This window comes from Perognathus longimembris, chromosome 28 (assembly GCF_023159225.1).
Source record: "Perognathus longimembris pacificus isolate PPM17 chromosome 28, ASM2315922v1, whole genome shotgun sequence".
Classification (NCBI taxonomy): Eukaryota; Metazoa; Chordata; class Mammalia; order Rodentia; family Heteromyidae; genus Perognathus; species Perognathus longimembris.
Genome location: NC_063188.1, coordinates 63,541,552 through 63,547,875, shown reverse-complemented (window position 1 = coordinate 63,547,875; position 6,324 = coordinate 63,541,552). Strand labels below are relative to the sequence as shown.

The 6,324-nt window shown below is 43.7% G+C and overlaps 1 pseudogene; it reads right to left on the bottom strand.

Moving 5' to 3' along the window:
* Positions 1-4,878: 4,878 nt before the first annotated feature.
* Positions 4,879-5,173, bottom strand: LOC125343844 (annotated as a pseudogene).
* Between the last annotated feature and the right edge of the window lie 1,151 nt (positions 5,174-6,324).

Here is a 6,324-nt window from a genome sequence, read left to right as displayed (position 1 = left end):
GGTCAATTCTCGACAAGCTGCAGGTGAAACTTTATTCCTGTTGCTCTCCTTGTTGCTTTAATTGGAAACAAAAAGGGCTTTTATGGCTAGAACTCCTCGGATTGCAGTTTGAAGCCAGCCTGGGCAGAAAATCTCCCTAAAACTCCATCTCCCAATTAACCAGCAAAGAGCCAGACTGGAAGCTTGGCTCAAGAGAACCAGAGAAATGCTGAAAGCTGCACTGTGGCTCAAGTGGTAGAGCACTAGCCTCGAGCAGAAGTACTCAGGGACAGTGCCCAGGCCCTGAGTTCAAATGCCAGTGGGAGCATGCCATCCCAGCAACAAGCACCTAGACCCCAGGGACTCAGCCAGTCCAGGGAACAAGGATCATAGAAAGGAGTAAGAGGAGAATGATGTTACATCCTAAACGGAGTCGCCTTGTCTCGCCTTTTCAAAACTAATCAGAGCTGGGAGATCAGGAAGAATAGTTGGTCACCTACCCAGTGCCCATACCTGTCCATTTTCCTTTTTATTTATTTATTTATTTATTTATTTTGGCCAGTCCTGGGGCTTGGACTCAGGGCCTGAGCACTGTCCCTGGCTTCTTTTTGCTCAAGGCTAGCACCTGCCACTTGAGCCACAGAGCCACTTCTGGCCATTTTCTGTATATGTGGTGCTGCTGGGGAATCGAACCCAGGGCCTCATGTATATGAGGCAGGCACTCTTGCCACTAGGCCATATCCCCAGCCCCTGTCCATTTTCCTTTTGATTACCGGTGTGCACCACCACGGCCAGCCCACTAGCCCTAAACACTTCATTCAGTTATTCCTCCTTCCTTGTAATGGGCCACAATTGGGTTTATGTTCTGAATGGAATTTTTCTGGCTTATGCCCAGGGTATGTTTTCCTATGCTATTCATGTTAACTAGCCTTGTGAACTTGTCAGCCTTTTGACTGACCTTTTCAAAAGTCTCTTTTAACAGAATAACATCCCTCACTGAGGTCACCACCTGGGAACTTGCAGTTCAAGGCCATCATCTTTCTACACTGCTGTGCTCAACACAGATCTGGACCCTGGAGGCCCCAGCCCTCAGAACTTCCCGATGTGCCCAAGCTACAGGAGCTGGCCAGAGGAGACCATGACACCCTCTGGCCCTAATAACCATTCTCATAGTAATGATGAGGACCTTTACCAACCAAACTGGATGGTACCAGGCAAATTAGGGGCCCCTGACTACTTTGCCCCCTTTCAGCAGGAAGTAGTTCCAGAAGAAATGACCTCCACCCATACTCCCAGCCTGGTGCCCTCCTCTATTATTAATTAAAACAAAAAGGGGGGAACAGCCCCCATGACCAGTTAAGGACAGCTATACTTACATTAAATATCTTAAATTTACACACACTAAAAATATTTAAATCTCCCCAAGTCAGTGCGGGAAGGAGCCTTGTATGTGCCTTTCCCGATTGGGAAACTAAGCCCAGAGCACTTGCTCTGGAGAAATGTCTTCTTCTTGTTCTCTTTAGGAAAACAAGGACCGTGCTGGATTTCTTCTGTTCTTCGATGGGACTATGGGAAGCCTGCCTGCGTGCATCAACGGTAGATGACACCGGAGGCAGCCAGCTTCCCTTCCCTGTTTGCTTCCTGGGCTCTGCCTGGCGTCTTTTCTGGCGCAATGTTTTGCTGTGGCAATATTGCCTGCAGCCTTACAAAAAACTGGAATGGAGTATTATAACCATGTCGTTTCCTTTTTGTCTCTCCCCTGCTGCTAAACTTAGGGATTCCAGTTGGAGGGAAATAGGAGTTGAGTTTTTTGACACCTTGCCTCAGTGTTTATGATAAAGTGTTTACAAGACAGGCGCGCTCTCAAGCAGGGCGCCTCCAGCTGTTCAAAAAAAAAAGGGGGGAGATGTTGGGACTTTGACTTGGCATTGAGGGAGAGCAGTCCAGAGACTGCCCCTTCTCCCGCCCTGGGGCTGCGTGGCTCTTAGCCACTCCTACCTTTTCCCGGGTCCGGAACCGGAAAGGCGGCTCTGACCAGCCCCGCCTTCCACCTCCGCCACATGTGTGTGTCAAAATGGCGCCAGGCCAGACCCAGAGGGTGGTACTATGGGCTGTGATCTCCGCCTCTGGGGGAAGCTCCGTGACATCACTGTGATGGACAGCTCAGATTAGCGACAGGCTAATCTGAGCGCTAATCTGAGCTAGCGACTCCAGGTCCTTCCCCTTCCCACCGTCATTACTGCTATAAATGTATTTGTCCTTCCCCTTATTAAACGAAAGTTCGCCAGACGGCTCTCTGAAATCGCCTGTGTGTCCTGAGTCCTGCTTTAAACATAAGGGGCTTAGCGGGCGGTTTCGCGGCTCTACCTCATCTCGGCTTTGCCCCCCTGGGATACGCTTCCTGCTCCTCCTGCCGGTGGGAGAAGCGCGCAGAGCTGAGTGTCCTGACAAGATCTCAGCCTTCTGAGTAGCTAGGATTACAGACATGAGCCTCCGATGCCCAGCGAATCATGTTCTTTCATTTGTTTAATATAGCATGCCTATGTCCCTTACATTACATACCAGTTGAATGAACTTTCTCATGTAACTTCTGAATTCCCACTTTCAGATGTTTGCAAATGTTGCTCCTTCTGTCTGGAATATTCACCATCATTTCCTCATATCCTGTCCACCTTTCAGCCTGATCACCAACTCTTCCCTTAGCTATCTTATCCCTGAACTCTCATGTAGCCTCCCAGAGACTTTCCTTGGTCTCTCTTTCCACCAGCACTTGCTCTATTTTGGATCAGAGCTCTATGTCTATTTGGTTTAAGTTTCCTGTGGAGTGTGAGCTAGCCCTGTGCCAGGATAGAGATCATATCCAAGAAGAGGATAAAATGTAGAAGCAGAGACTATGAAGTTTAGATGGCTTTTACTTGAACCCCATCTATGTGAACTTGGGTAAAATTCTCCACTGCTGTGAGATTCAAGTTTTTTCACCTGTAAAGTATGAATTGTAAGAATAGTTTCTATATAGAGTTGCTGTGAAAATTATATGAAGTTAAAGCTTTGAGACTACTTAGAACAGAAAGGGTATACATATAGTGTCCAATAAATGTTTGTTAGGGTTCTAGGCAATCGGCACCATCTTTATACCTTCCAAGAAAGCATAGAGTAGTGCTACTGGATGACTTAATGGGCAAATAAATGATTAAAATGATTAAAAGTAGGAGGCCTGGATATAAGATCCTGCAATCCATTGGCAGGAAGTACTACATGTCAACTCCAATGGCTTTGCTTTAAAAAATATGTGTGCAATGTAAAACAGTGGAGAATGTTTCTCTACTTGAGAAGCTGTGTGCAAAGCCATATTCCTGTCCAGGGGAGCAAATTGCTATTTGGAGATTGTTAGGCAAATGTTTGTTTCCTAGGGGCTCTTCTGAGCTTCTCTTCATAGTAATGATTGGAAATAGAAATCCAGGCCTGTGCCTTTCAGAAGTCCCTGCCTTCCTGTGGAATGCTAGGAAACTTTATTTCCATTGGGTTCTGCTCACTCTCTTCATTACAATGGAATGCATTCATTGAAAGACTGGTAAATACTGAGAGACCAAGGATATACAAATGCTGAGTTCTGTCCCGGTTCACTTTTCTAAATCCTCCTTATAACCTTCCCCTGCAATAAATACATGCAGTAGTCAGGGGTTCAGTGAAGCCATGGCATTCTCTAAAATGAGCCTAAATAAATTGGCTTGGGGAAAACAGTAAGAAAGAGCAAAAGAAGGTGTGAATGTGATCAGAAGATATTAAACATGGGTGGAAATAGTACAATAAAACTCCCGCATTGTGCAATTCATATGTACTAATAAAATGTGGACACATGAATAGAACTGAAATGAAAGGAGACAAGACAGGTCGTTCTCTAGTACAACAAGATGTATTATTCTTATCTGTAATTGCTTCTGTCTTTTGTTGGATCAAGATTCACAGCATATTCACTGGTATATAGTAAATGTCAAATAACTTGCTGAATGAGTGGATGGATATTGTTGAAAACATGTAGAGAGTAAACATGAATAGGGTTTTTTTGGGGGGGGTTGGTCCTAGGGTTTGAACTCAGGGTAAGCAGATGATCTACCACTTGAGGCACATCACCAACCCTTTATAGGTTTAGTTCGTTTTCAGATAAGGTCTCTATCTTGCCTTGGGACTGACTTTGGACCACAATTATCCTACCAATATCTCCTTTGCAGGTGGGATTACCACATGTACCACAATGCCCAGCCCTAACAAATACTTTTTTTTCTTTTTAAACAAGAAGTTTATTTAAACAACCAGATGCTTGACTTGAAGGGAAATCAATTTAAGATTCTTTTTTTAAAAAAGCAATTTATACCTACTTAAAGACAGATTGTCCTACATGTAAGAGCTACATACAAAAAAGTTATAAAATTGTCCTTTGTTTCACAATGATAAATGAAAACATCAACATTCTCCAGTTAAAGAAGGTATGCAAGGATTTTTGTTGTTTCTTCTTCTTTTTTTGTTAAAACAGTGAGAGCAAAATAACTTACTGAAATATAAAGATAAAAGCTGAATGAGCATGCCACTAATGAAGAAGGGGGGATATTTTCACAGAACCAGTATTTTTTCCCCATCCCATCTCCATTTGATGCCAATCAAAATATACCATTGGCCATTTAGTTTTTTAAAAAAGGAAAAGAAAAAGAAAAGCGATATGCTTGTGTACATACACCAGTTACTTTATGTACAATAAAGGAATGGGGAAGGGGAAAATGAAAGAATAGAGAAAACTATACTGTAGTAGTCGGCATGTGATGGAACCAAATTGCAGTTTTCTAATTAAGAATGTATTCTTGGCCTATAAGAATAAAGTTCTGGAGCAAAGTAGCAGGTTCTCTTTCTTAGTAGACACCTCCTGTCTGCTGCTGGAACACATCAATTGTATCTTCATCCTCCATTTCCAACTGTGCAGGTGTCTGTTTCATTGATTGGCTGCCCATCAAATCGGAATCTGATCTGCCTCATTGATAAACCCTGTAGATCACAATAGGCTTTCATTAGTTTACTAAGTGGTGTATGCCTCTTAATCTTAAACTGCACCACAGAACCATCTTGCTCACCACCTTCAAATAAATATGATCGTTGTTCTCAGTCTTGACTCCTTCCTTGGGCTTTTCGTGAGCCATCGCGAGCGCCGGAGTCTCCTCAGATGCCGCTTCACAAAAGAGGTCCTCGTCCGCTCCGAACTAGCACACAGGCAGCACCACACCACAAATACTTTTTTAAAAAGCTAATATATCTACAAATACTACTTTTTCTGTTTTCTGACAAACAGAAAAAGTAGTAGTTCAACCTGGAAAACTGATTTGGGTCTGTCTTGGGAATCTTGTCTAGACTAACACAGCTATTTCTCATAGGCTCTTGATAGTTGGAACAAGCTTTTCCTTGTATGAATCCAATGATGAGCTCACTGCCTTAAGGGAAGCCTGTGCTTTCATATCTGTGACATACCTGGTTCTGGTGTCCAAACCGTTTTATTATCCAGACAAAGACACAGGTCACCATACTATAGTTGCCTCCCTTAGAGCCAAAGAGTTGTATTTCATTGAAAAGCAGTGGGAAAGAAACTTTCCTAGGGGGCTGGGGATATGGCCTAGTGCCAAGAGTGCTTGCCTGGTATACATGAGGCCCTGGGTTGGATTCCTCAGCACCACATATACAGAAAATGGCCAGAAGTGGCGCTGTGGCTCAAGTGGCAGGGTGCTAGCCTTGAGCAAAAAGAAGCCAGGGACAGTGCTCAGGCCCTGAGTTCACGGCCTAGGACTGGCCAAAAAAACAAAAAACAAAAATAATAATTTCAATTGCTATGTTGAATTGTACAACTACTTTCAGGTAATAAAAATAAATTAAAAAGTTAAAAAAAAAAAAAAGAAACTTTCCTAGGAAGGCAAGAGGACTGAACTCAAACATCATTCTGCCACGAACTTATTGTGCAAAATTGGGCAATTTCTTTCCATATCTGCGTCTTGATTTCCTTTTTTGCACAATGAGGGATTTCAGCTTGGGGATTCTGAAAGCCTTCTAGCTCACATGCTCTAGGATTCTCTAGTATGATCACTTTAGGGGATTTTGGGTTGTTGTTTTTTGCCAGACCTGGGGCTTGAACTCAGGGCCTGAGCACTGTCCTTGGCTTCTTTTTGCTCAGGGCTAGCACTCTGCCACTTGAGCCACAGCACCACTTCCAGCTTTTTCTATATATGTGGTGCTGAGGAATCAAACCCAGGGCTTCATGTATAGGAGACAAGCACTTTTACCACTAGGCCATATTCCCAGCCCCGGGATTTT